The sequence below is a fragment of the Brachyhypopomus gauderio genome, chromosome 12, assembly GCF_052324685.1.
Source record: "Brachyhypopomus gauderio isolate BG-103 chromosome 12, BGAUD_0.2, whole genome shotgun sequence".
NCBI classification, from domain to species: domain Eukaryota; kingdom Metazoa; phylum Chordata; class Actinopteri; order Gymnotiformes; family Hypopomidae; genus Brachyhypopomus; species Brachyhypopomus gauderio.
Genome location: NC_135222.1, coordinates 15095643 through 15108869, shown reverse-complemented (window position 1 = coordinate 15108869; position 13227 = coordinate 15095643). Strand labels below are relative to the sequence as shown.

The following is a 13227-nucleotide window of genomic DNA, read 5'->3' as shown; positions in this document are numbered from 1 at the left end:
AATCGAAAATCAGATAAAAAAAAATTAATCGAAGATTTTTTTGGAGGGCCATATTGCCCAGCTCTAGTCGACACCTTCGCCCGGCGCAGTGAGATCCTCTAGGAGCACTACCGCTCGCTTCTGGACACCGCACGGAAGAAGACGTCGGCCAGACTCGTCATCTCCGGGCCGCTTCCAACGTTCCCGCGAGGCTGCGAGTCATTTAGTCGTCTCTTCTGTCTCCACACCCTTACCAAAAAAAGTATACTTAAAGGTTACTTTTTTTAAGTAAACTTAAGTATATTTCTCAAGTATACTTTATGTAGTAAGTATACTAATATCAATGTACTAATGGTATACTGGTAAGTTTACTAATTCAATACTTCTTGGGACTAAATTGGCCCACTTTTTAGTTTATAAAAGTATACTTTTAAGTATACTTTAGGTGAGAGAGTAGTAAACTTTGAGTGCACAACTAGTTTATATCCAAGTTTTATTTTGTACTACAACTATACTAAAAGTAAACTTACAGGTATACTGTTAGTTTACTAGTTATATACTTCTAGTCTAGTTTTTAGTTTATGAAAGTACACTGTTAAGTAGGCCTATACTTTAAGCGTAAGAATAGTAAACTTTGAGTACACAACTAGTTTACAGGTTTTATTTTGTACTGTTAATATACTAAAAGTAAACTTATTTGTATACTGCTAGTTTACTAAGAGTATTCTTAAAAGGGTACTTTCATACACTTAAAAGTGGGATATAAGTATATAACTAGTAAACTAACAGTATACAAATAAGCTTACTTTTGAACTTAACATAATAATTATAGTTTACCACTTATATGTTTTAAGTATACAATAATTTCAATTTACTTTCAATTTTTTTACACTTTAAATATACCTTTAACTGTACTTTAAGTAGACTTACCAGTGGATTACATACATAAAAATAAACAAGACATACTCATGGTTAAGAACATATTTCTTTATATATCAAAATGTAACAAATAAATATAACAAATAACACTGGATGCCAAATTAAGAACATAATTCAAATTAACACCAGTTTAGGACAAGACAGAAACACAAAGTCTTTAGAAATGTTTGGTATTAGAAACTTTATCATGCAGCCTTTCTGAAATCACTCCCTGGCTGCCCACAAGCAGGTTTTTGCCCTGATAAATGGTCATCCAGAGGCAGAGGAACCACAAATCCAACCAAAAAGTGTTAAACAAAATTGAAAGAATGTTCTTTTCACATGGTCTTCTTTGCAGTGACTTGCCTTGTATAGCTTTCGTTGTTGCATTTTTTTCTTATAATGCGTCTCACATCTTGGATGCTGATGTCAGGAAACTTTGACAGGGCATGGCCTGGGACACACAGAAACAAAACAAAAAAACCTCATTACTTTCTATCACACCATGATCAACATCCAGAATTAACATAGTAAAACAGTCAAAGCAGTATGTCTCTACAATGTGAAATTCAGTTTTATCAGGCAAGTATCTGAGGACTAATGCAATTGGCAAAATTACTACGTTTACCTACAAATAATTGAAAATGTCCTTTAAAGGTCTTCCTTCACATAAATTAAAGTTCATTTTTAGGTTCTTTTGTTTGCAGCAATGTTTTTTGCCACATTCACAAATATAAACTGATGATCCCAGATTACAGTTACATACAGAGAGATTTATGTAACAATCTGCGTAGCGCAGAACAGGGAGGTGGACACAAACGCTGAGGAGAGCGAGATTTATTACAGGGAATTCCAAAAGCAGCGTCGATATAACGGGCACGGGTCATAACTGGAGGGCAATCAGGACATGAAATAACAAGAGACATACTCGGACAGATAAACCAAACACGACGGGGGAAACACGGAACAGGCAGGAATACTTGCAGCGGAAACAATACTCACAACGAACAGGATTTGACAAAAAGACCGATACCGACAAGGGCAATACAAGGACTATATATACACTGAACTAAACAAGGATCAGGTGCAAACAATGACGACAGGGGCATGGCAGGCAATGGGAAATCACAGAGACAACGAGCAGGGCGGGATGAACAGGCGGGGAATACAGACATGAGGGAACCCAGAGTGACAGCTACGAGAGGGGGCGAAGCCCTACGTGACAATTTAACTCAACATTGAATCATTGTTTGGAACTTTCCATTTTTGTTCCATGTGCGAGGTGACAGTAACTAAATCGTGGTCACTTCCAAAATGAAACATTCCAGTCACTTTGTTAAAAACTATACAAACATAATGTGTAGAAATTTATTTTAGAATAAAATGTTATTTTATTTAAATGCAGTTACCTATTATAGCATCAAGTTTTGTGTTATCAAGTTGTGGCTTTGATTCCACGTCTTTGTGTGCCCCTGATTGTCTCCCTGTCAAACTAGAATGAGACAGTGTTTCCCTGCCATAGACAAGCACAGCAAGCCCTCTCCATCTGGAATGGGTGTGTGTTTGTGTGGGAGTGTGGATGGGTGTGTGTTTGTGTGGGTGGGTGTTTGGGTGTGTGCGGTGAGTCACACCTTTTATGTGATGGGAGCAACAGCAAGTATTCTATGCCGGGTCAGTGGTGACCCGTAACACCATGAAGGGTACTTTTGAATTTGAGACATTTTAAAATTTATTAAAATTATACAAATGCCTTTATTGTGTTAAACCTTTATTGTGTTAAAATAGCTGTTTCTGAAGATCTCATGAAATCCTATTCCAATACAAAAAAGCAAACAGTACTTTTTACACACCTGAACTTTGAAAATGGGTCAAAATTGACCCCAACACAATATAAGTAACATTCAAAAGATAAGGCGAGTGAGAACAGATGGATTTTTTAGATTCTCGTGAAACTTAGGGGGACCTCTATGAACCCTGAAGTTAATGTATTGAAGTTAAGTGTTGATGGACAGAAGGACCAACCGAAACTGCCATTCTTACGCTCTGCCTTCCAGCGAGGCTTATATATTTTTCATGTTTCTGTACTGCAGTTTATGAGTCCACATCGTTTCAGTGTGATCTGGTAAGGGTTGCGACATTCATTTATGTTGATTTATTTTGCTACATTGTGAGGTTGCATACAAATGGGGTACTGATTTAATTTAATTATTTCAAATAAAAAATATCACCTCTCAAGGCACCTAGTATCTCTTTAGCGTTGCCTTCTTTCAGCCTCTTGTCCTTTTAAGCTCCTTTATTTTCTGCTGCGCCTTACTCCAGTTCCTAGGCGGTAAGTCCTCATCTGATGAGTCCTCTTTTTCGGTAGATAACTACACCAAAAGAAAATCATCATCATTTTCATTAGCATATAATTATAAAGTCATTAGGGAGTGTTGTGTTTAGAATGAGCCTTTATATATATATATATATATATATATATATATATATATATATATATATATATATATATATAGTGATGGGATGCAATCCAGTATTGTATGTATAAAATCTGTTCTACAGACATTCAGCTCTCTGGCTTTAAATAGGTTCGGAACCAATATTAGGAGCGGCTCATTTTCCAACAGTGTAGCACCACTATGTTTCTACAGTAGCCCAGAAAGGACAAACCACACACTGGCTGTAAAGAGTGCCTTTTGTGCTTTTATGTTGAAGTGGAAGCTGGAATTTGTCGCGCTATAGCACCGGCTGGAAGATGTGGCAAAAGCAGAATCCTTCTCAGAATTTCAGACTGTAGTGCATATTTATAGGTATGAGTTCACATAAAATTGCAGGTGGCATATCTTGATAGCTTAAATCTCCTTATCCCCAAATCTCTGAATTTTCCTCTTCCACCTTAAAGAAGCTTATTTTCTTATCAGGAAATTAAAAGAAAGTACCAGCATTAAAAGAATAATTAGGATGTTTGCTGGTGTAAGCAAGTTTATCAGTGAGGTAGCAGTGATTATTAAACTAAGTCTAACCTAAATTAACATTAAAAACACAATTAAATGTGTAAAAGACTGAGTTGCTACGGTGTACTATGATATGAGCATGCTCAGTAGGATACATTGTTAGAAGACAGGTGATGGAGGTTACAACATAAAAGAAGGATTATACTTTTTATTTAGTACAAGAAAAAGCAAGAAATTGTGAATGCTTGCCACCAAAACAAGCGAAAACATGTAAAAGTGAAATGAAATCAGGACAGGTGACTATAGGCTTTGGAAAGGGAGGGGTGGGTAAGTGGGGTTTCGCTATGGGTCACACACTGCTCCTTTAAACACATAACTTAAACTCCAAACTGTGTAAATAATTTACCTCTAAATATGCTTGCTTTGCCATCAACTCCTTCTTCAGTTTTTCAATTATTTGATCTGCTGCCTCTTTTGAAGTACTGGGTGCCTTTTTGCTCTTTTGCTGTAAAAAAAAAAAAAGTTTTTCAATAGCATGGGTGTATTATAAGAATCAGCTATACTACAGATAGGTCTGATTTCTACAGTTTACCAAAATAATCAGTTTGCAATCAGGGAACTTTGTCTTTACGTAACTATCTTTAGTCACTTAGGTCTCCCAAAAAATAATATGCAGTGTATGTTCCTATTCACCAGGCTTTCAGACACTCAGCGAAAGACAATCACATAGCATTTACCCAAATTGGCCCTGATAGTGAGACAAAGTTATTGTTCAATGACCAGTACAGGATTTACAAAAACAATAACATTTTTACTAAACATCAGCTTAGGGAAGTACCTAAGTGAAAATGTTTGGGCAAAACAAAAAATAAAAATAAGGAAACCACCAAGTACTCAAACAGCCATGCCAGCAATGACACTCATCATTGAAGGTCTAAAAGGTTTTGATGATGCAAAATGTGTCTTTGTCTGAAATTGTGAAATATTTCCATACCACTGACATGATTGCTGGAGTTATGGTATAGGCAGATAATCACTTGATTTCTTTATTGAAAAACAGTCAAATTTTTAAGATGTTTGACAGTGATTACAATTTAATGATGAACAGTTCTGTCCCACTCTTAATGGAAAAAAGTGAAACAATTTGAAGTAATATGAATTAGTGCAAATTTTAAACATTGAGGCAATGTGGACTGCTTTTCTAAGTGGGCTACATTCATGTCTGACAAAAATTCAGGATTTATTTCTTAAAAAACTAAGATTAAGAGTAGTCACAAAAATGTGTGGAAAGATAATTTGCTTTTCAGTTTTGCTTTTTTGCACATAAATAAACAGTATGGATTGTCAGTCATTGATGTCACCCAACCACATCGCTATGGTGCGAACTGCAGACTGAGGGCCGGAAGTGATTTTCCACATCTATGGTTCAAAAAAAAAAAAAAAAGGTAAAATGTGCTTATTTTTTGTCAATGTGACTTTTCATCACATTGAAAATTGTCCTCTGCATTTAACCCATCCGTGCAGTGAAACACACACATACACACCAGTGAACGAACACTAGGGGGGCTGTGAGTACACACGTGCCCAAAGCGGTGGACAGCCTTAGGCCTGGCACCCAGGGAGCAGTATGGGTTAAGTGCCTTGCTCAAGGGCACTTCAGTCATGGCCTAGCTGGGAATCAAACCCACAACCCTCCGGTCATGGGAGCAGGGTTCCCTACCACTACACCATGACTGCCCTTTAGGGGAGTTTAGGTCATTTATTTAAATTTAAATAAATTTAACCAAGATACCAAAATGAACAGTGACCTGTCACATCACCCACAAATCAACTGTTCACTATACAATACTCACTCCTACTGACCAAACGAGGGTGAAGCAGTTCATACACCAGTTTTCCTGTTCCACCTTAAATAGTGCAGCAGAAGCCAAAATTTTGGCTAACTGCCACAATATTTAAGGTGGAAAGGGACAACAGGAATAAAAAGTTGACTTCACCCTCATGCGATAAAAGTGAGTATTGAACAGTGAACAGTTGATCTGTGGGTGAACACTGGTGATAGATTTAAAACCGTAACGTTAATGATGAAAGGGGCGGAGTTGAGTTTGTGTTGCTGGCTAATCCACAGGACAGTAAAAGAAAACCAAACCACAGACGTTGTGATGCTCCTCGGATTCGAGGTCCACCAACCGTCAACACACAAGTTGTAGCTCAACACTTCTGTATGTTGTGGTTTGTTTTCTTGGAGGTCCTTATATCTGCTGCTCAATAGCAGCTCATTTTTCAGTTCAGTTCAAATCTCTATTCATCACACCAACATCACGTCTAACATCTACTGTGATGTTCTGATTGTATCTTTCTCTCCTGATATCCTCTAAACTAGTGCAGCACAGACTCCTCAACTCCATCTCCTCCACTGTGTTCTTCACTTACTGCCTCTGTCTGGATTTAAATGTTGTTGGATAGACATAAGGGAAAAGATGGCATTTAATTCTACTGTTCCTTAACTGTATGAATGTAATTACCTGTTTTACTGGTCTTTCGTCCGCCTCTTCCACATCCCTCATCCACCTGCTGGCTTGGTCTTCCTCTTGTGTGACTGGTTCCAGATGTCCACACCCTTTATGAATTCCTCTCTCTTATGGCAAAGGTCACTGTAGTTGTCTGTGTGAAAAAGTTTTGTGTACACTGAGCAAAATAAAATGCCAAATGGGTCATCAAGCTATGTGTGATCTTTGCACTCTCCCTAACATACTCATTGGTGGCAACCTAACACACTACACTTCCCTGCAAACACAGTTATGATGTGACAACATTGTAACAATCTATTGCTTTAGTGCCCACAATGTTGAAATGTAATTTCTCAGAAAGTTGTCACAATGTTGTAACAACGTAGTGGTAATGCTGTCACTACGCTATCATAACCTTATAGAATTCTTCATACTCTTACTACACTTTATCTACTTTGTCTTTTCTCATACACTGAGTCAGAAATCTCTACTTCAGTAGCACTTAGAACATAACTTTCCAGTTTTATTCTTATTTTTACTGTGAAGGTTTTTAAAGAGAGCTTTGCTCAGGGTGAAACTCTTAAGCTAGCATACCACACCCAGGACTATGTGACTACACTACATTAGCGACCTCCACATAGAAAACTAAATATGAATTTGCTGTCCTTACAAATAATAAAACATCAACTGGCCAAAAGTAACGTACAATGTTGGATATGTAACGTCTGATAATGTTTAATCTGTTTCTCACTGTTGACCGGAACACCAGAGTTTTCAAACCTTATGGCGCCAAAAGTCTCTGTAAAGGCTGGAAAACTCCGGAGTAATATGGAGGCCAGGAGTAAACGTAGCAAAATTGATGCGTTTTAAAACTAAAGCGTAATGTCGATGTAGCCAAATTCAAATACAGAACTTAGAAAGTAACTTACCACTGAACATTAAAACCTTTGCAGGAAAAAAGGCTGAACCATCTTTCTTTTTTCTGCCTTTGTTCCACTTTACATTTATCCATCCATCTTCATCATCGAGTCTGGGGCACTGTGTGATCATTTCTGAAGATGTACATTGCTGGTCTTCAGTACTCAACCAATCAGTTTTCCCAACTTCCACGGTCTTGTCCTTAAAGTAATATATGGCAAATGCCATTGTGACACACAATACTGTTATACTGCGGTCGTCTGTTTTATATTGTTCGTATATGTTAACGGCAGAAGATGCTCAACGGTCTAATGAGCGCGCGAACAGCACTGTTGCCAACTCCTCAGTAAGGAAAGTCGCTATTGGTTGTCCTAAAAGTCGCTAGAAGTCGCTAAATGATGTCATCACCTTATTTGCATAATACATGTTTTTTGACGTTGTAGGCCAGGGGTAATCAACTATATTGTTCCGTGGGCCAAATTTGGCAGATAGCTCTGACCAGCGGTCCGGGGGACGGGAGGGGGGGGTGGCGAACCTAAGTTGTTGAGCGGGGGGTGGGGGGGGTTGTACGTAACACTCGTGACGGAATGTTTTTTTCTATCCACGATTTTCCTGAACTTTAACCTTTCCCATGATTCGTAGCTGAAACCGGTTGTTGGTTTCCGGTTGTAGTGTTTACGTTAAGAGTGAATCAGAAAGTGGACGTTCGTTGCGGATTTATTAATAAAACATGGCCAAGAATACTAGGTGGCTGCACAGTACGAGCGATTTAAAAAGTTGTGGTGACTGTGTTTTAACAGTGCCCCACCCCTCCACGCTCTCAGAGTGGGTTGATAACATGAAGCTGTGGCCTGAAGTTAGCGATATTGATATAGTCAATTACTTCGTCTTTCCCGAAGGCGTAGATGGCGAAGAGCTACGGAATTATAAAAGAACAGAGGCATACAACTACCTTTATAGCAACAAAATAGGAAATGTATTGTATAAAAAACATGGTGATTTCATTTTTTTTAAGCTGAGGTAGAGCCAAGTGAGACCGTGAGCCGAGGTAAACATCAGGCGTGGGTAATGCTGAGGGAGAGTGGAGTAGTGGAGACAGTGGGTTACTCGTGCATTGCAGAACGTATGTTGTGAAACATTGAAAAACAATAAATTATATGTATAATATCTCGTTTGTTTGTAGTTTTACTTTTACTATAACTGTTTGTAGATCCGTTTGGCTCATGCGAACTATTCGTCTCTTCTTTTGGGGTGGTCTATCGTAACCCAAATACAGCTCCGGGTCAGGATGCAGCTCTGTATACAGCTCTGTATACAGCCTATAGGCTTCTTTTCAACAAAGTGAAACGAGCAAACATATATCCTCTTCGGATGGTATTTCAGTTTTAAAACTGCAAGCCACGCTAGGCTCCTTCCCTTCGGTATGGAATGCAAAGCAAAATGTAGTTACTTGGATATCCCCGCATGATCATGATTGAGCCGCGGACATTTTTCTCCGGTCGCGCTGTCTAATGCCAGGTTCACACTACACGACTTTTCAGTCGTCAGGTTTTTGTGCCGTTCGCACTACATGACTGGTTGTGCTGTAATCGCGAGTCTTTCAGTTGTTGTGGCTTTCACACTACATGACTGATCGGCGACGCGGGCTCACAAAGACTCTCAGTCGCCGACCGGGCTAGATATTAAACATGCTAGATATCTGCCGGTCGTCTGCGATGAGTCGGCGATGGCTCGGCGAGCGTCTTTCAGCAGTTCACACTACAGAACTGAGCGAGCGACGAGTGATCGCCGATTTGCCTCCGACCACAGTTTCTGTCGGCGATCAACAAAAAACAGTCGGCGACTGAAAAACCAGCCTAAGATCGTGTAGTGTGAACCGGGCATAAGCGAGGTCAGTGATCGCAAGCGCGCTGTAAATAAATCGCTGTTTTAATCGGTTTGTAGGAGGTTCTTCCCAGAGTTTTGGTAATATGACATAATTGAATGTCCACTTTCTCTCATCCCGTTAGAAGAACTCGCATTTCGTGCTCCTGTTTCTTTTTGAGCCTGCTTGAATTTTAACTTCGCATTTGGACCATTCAAAAACATTGTGGGACTGTTCAAAAGATATTAATAGATACGTGGACCGTTACATTATATTCTTGTTTATTGTTTCCTGACGTTTCATCCCAGTCTGTACAGTTTAAGGTAGTTTTTAAGGGTCCCAAGACAACGTGTTGGTCCGATGAACCATGATCACGGCGGGCACTAGCCACATGGTAAAACTAGCGCACATTTCTTGATCACAAGATGTAGGTTAATTGCATTAAAAAATACAGACGATTTAAATTTGAATATTTTTGGACTGGCTTGATCAAATTTGACAATTAAGGCATCTTTTTTGTTATATTGTACTGCATCTAATAAAATTATTTTAAATGTGATTAAGTAATGTTGAAAAAAATATCCAAGTTACTACAAAAGGAGCCGGACGCGGACAGTGTTTACGAAGCTGCTGGTGTTCAAAGCATATACTTTCCAACAACAACTTCAATTTTTTGAGTTGTTATGGCACCCGACAAGGGAACATGTCGAGCCTGAGCTCATACTTGAAGCACGTAATCGGTATCAAAGCCAGTTTTATTCGTCTCACTAGCAATGTTTTGGTTAGCGATGCTGAAACGCTAGCGAGACCGGAACTAATAAACCGGGGAACGGAAATAGTGAGACGTCATGGCAACCCCCATTGGGATTCCAGGAAAAAGGTGGATAGCGCTGAAATAAATGCTCTGGTTTAAAATTAATTCTCCCGTCAAAATTACGAAATATTTTTAACAATTTATTCTGGGTCCGGATGGGATGGCATTTGGGTCCGTATCCAGTTAATCAGGAATGAGACTGGGTCCGGACAGGACTGCGTTCGGTGTCCGCCTGTTGGTGACCTCTGCTGTAGGCTAAAGGAATAACGTTGGGAGAGAAGAAAATGAGTAAAAAACACCCTAAATATGTTAGAACTACTAATGAACAACATCTGTTGCCTTTGAAATAGGCAGTCACTTCTCAAAAGAACTACATGACTTTAATGCTTTGTATAAATAATTTTTACGTAAATTACATAAATAGTTTTTTTGCTGTGTTGTTAAATGTTAGTATACAAGTAGCAGTTAGCAGGAACTAGTTGGCATAGAAATCAACCTTACAATACAGGCAGTATGCCCGTGTATCATCTCCAATACACGGCTTCAGCCAGCCTTTAAATTCAGGATTTGATTCCCACTCTTTCCTGTATTTTTGAGAATAGAGTTTAGAGCAGGGGTACTCAACTAAATTTGTCCGCGGTCCAATTTTGGCAGATACCTGTGACCTGAGGTCCGGTGAGGCGGGGGTGGCGAATGTAAGTTGTTGAGCGGGGGGGTTGGTGGCGAACGTAAGTTGTTGAGCGGGGGTGGCAAACGTTACACTCGTGACGGAGTGTTTTTTCAATAGCCCTGAAATAAATGCTCCGGTTTTTTTTTGGTCCGTATCCAGTTAATCAGGAATGAGATTGGGTCCGGACAGGACTGCGTTCGGGTCCGGATCCAGACTGCGGTCCGCCAGTTGAGTACCCCTGGTTTAGAGTGAGACATGATGAGCAAGTTAGCTAGATGTTAAGCTTTCACACAGACGCACATACTGTGGAGAGATAGCTAAATGTTTAAGCTAGATGTTTAGCTTTCACAGAGATGCACTGTGGACGATTTGAGTGACCGGCTACGTGAATGAGGTGAAGAATGACTGAGACTGTGTGAGTTAAATGCAGTGATTTTCTTTTCATGTCTCACTGAAGACTAAACCATTTATATTTACATCCCCCGTCGGCGGCAGCTTTGGGCATGCGCAGTTCATGTGCAGTGTGGACGTGGAGCGGTGAGGGTCTGCTCTGAGTGTGAGACTGTGAGTGTTGAGAGTGTGAGTGTTGTGGGCGGGGCTCACGGCAGCAGCCGCCGGGGCTCACGGCCCAGAGGACAGCAACTAAAGAGCGTGTTTGTTCAGTCTCCAAAAGTATCCAATAACACCACAAAAAGTCGCTAGATTTGTCGCTAGTCGCTTTTTACTATAAAAAGTCGCTAGAGGGTCTGAAAAGTCGCTAAATATAGCGACAAAGTCGCTAAGTTGGCAACACTGGCGAACAGATCAAATGGCCTGCTCTCGCGAGATATTCGTGACTGCGACGAAAAGAATTGCGGGAAGCAGGAGATTCTCCAAACACATATCTCTGCGTGTTCTCTAGCTTCTGTGCAACAAGCGAAAAATGGCGAAACGTTCAGGACCTTACAAACGATACTTGGAGAACAACACAGAAAGAATCCCAAGGCGAACCAAGTTCAGATGGAATGCAAAAGTAAGTAACGTTTATTATAAGACATTAAAATACTACACACATGCCTTTAGACAGACGTAATGAATTAAAATGTGTTATTTATGACATGCCGCACAGCATAAGTTATTTCTTATGATTTAATCCAGTGGTTCCCAACCTTTTTTCCTTGGAGCCCCCCCTACTCAAGTCCAAAAAAAGCCAGCCCCCCCACCTAACCCCAGCCTACACAAACATGTCAAAAGACTAAAGGGATTAGAAATTAACATTTATTTATATAACAATAAAGAATAAAGGGCAACAAGTGTACCATTTACAACAGGTGTACAATGAAAAAAAATGTAACATTTGAACTTCAAAACTGTTTCATTACAGGGTTGCCAACTCTCACGCAATGAGCGTGAGACACACGCATTTGACCGTCTTCACACGCTCTCACGCCACACATCCGATTTCTCACGCTGAAAAAATATCTAGTTTATTTACGTCTGATCCACATCTATGATTCAATGAGTTACTAGTTTGATCTGGCGCCAACCACCGGCGATCGATCGATCGCGATATAATAGTTAATTTGTGTCTATTTTTGAACAATTTACGTTTGCTATCCCCCGTCAACAACTTACGTTCGTTACGTACAAAATTTCCCCACTTCAGTTCATTTATAAACTAATGGGCACCTTGGGCTTACATATCTTTGACCAGGGATGCGATGTTTGGTTTGATGGTTGTGACAGCCAGTCTAAAGTCCTGGTGGACATCGAGTCTGTTTCTTGCTTTTGTTTTTATTGTTACCAGAGCGCTGAAAGCTGACTACGACAGGTACGTAGTGCTAAATGGGAGAATAACTTTTCTTATTGCGTGGGTCCAACACCCATCCTTCTCTGGATAAATACTCATCGATGTCAGCGAAGCGGCTTTGAATCTCATCTCGCAGAAGGCTCATATGGCGCGTAAACTCGTTTACGATGTCATTTTAATTTGCTCGGCTTCATGCTGTCATTGGCTAGCTTCTCACCACAAATGACACATTCTGGTTTAGTTTTGTCCTGTCCCTCCATAAACCCTAAGTCCAGGTAGCCATCAAGGTATTGCCTTGTCTTTTTTGATGACGAGGAGGACTCGTCTACACGTTTACGTTTCTCGGCCATATTTAGTGCTGCTGGCAGAAAGTGCATGTCTGCGTGATGCGGTGCCGCAGCCCTAGCTTATTTAGTTCGCAAATCTGAGGTTCAGAGGTGAAAAAGTTGTTTGTCATAAATAGCTAAATATTATTCAATGTGTGTATTAAAAAATGCTCAAAAATATTTTATAACCTCAAATCAGGTAGAGCTCCGCGGACCCCCTGTGATCTCTAGTGCCCTCCCTGGGGGGGCGCAGACCCCAGGTTGGAAACCAAGGATTTAATCAATAATATTAACCATGGGGAAAGAAATTACTATCTTTTTTTCCCTAACTTTTAAACATTCTATCTTTCCTTGTCTACAAGTAGAACTACAATAAAAATGGTCCAAGAAATACTGGAGATGACAGTAGTAACACTTCCAACAGTGAAGATGAAAAAATTGGAAATTAGCACTTTGAGAAGAGAGGTATTAACATTCAAGAGGTATTA

The 13227-nt window shown here is 39.9% G+C and overlaps 2 long non-coding RNA genes across 2 annotated transcripts in view; one reads left to right on the top strand and one right to left on the bottom strand.

Moving 5' to 3' along the window:
- The window catches only part of LOC143527883 (uncharacterized), a 20490-nt gene extending 7263 nt beyond the window's left edge, over positions 1 to 13227 (top strand). The window contains exons 2-3 of the long non-coding RNA XR_013134300.1: positions 11526 to 11636; positions 13105 to 13227. This is a non-coding gene — a long non-coding RNA (uncharacterized LOC143527883). The remainder of the gene's footprint in view (positions 1 to 11525; positions 11637 to 13104) is intronic.
- Positions 1104 to 7513, bottom strand: LOC143528497 (uncharacterized). The gene is made up of 5 exons (XR_013134481.1): positions 7288 to 7513; positions 6374 to 6512; positions 4255 to 4353; positions 3126 to 3266; positions 1104 to 1351 (listed from the first exon to the last, which is right to left on the bottom strand). It is a non-coding gene; the product is annotated as an uncharacterized LOC143528497 (long non-coding RNA).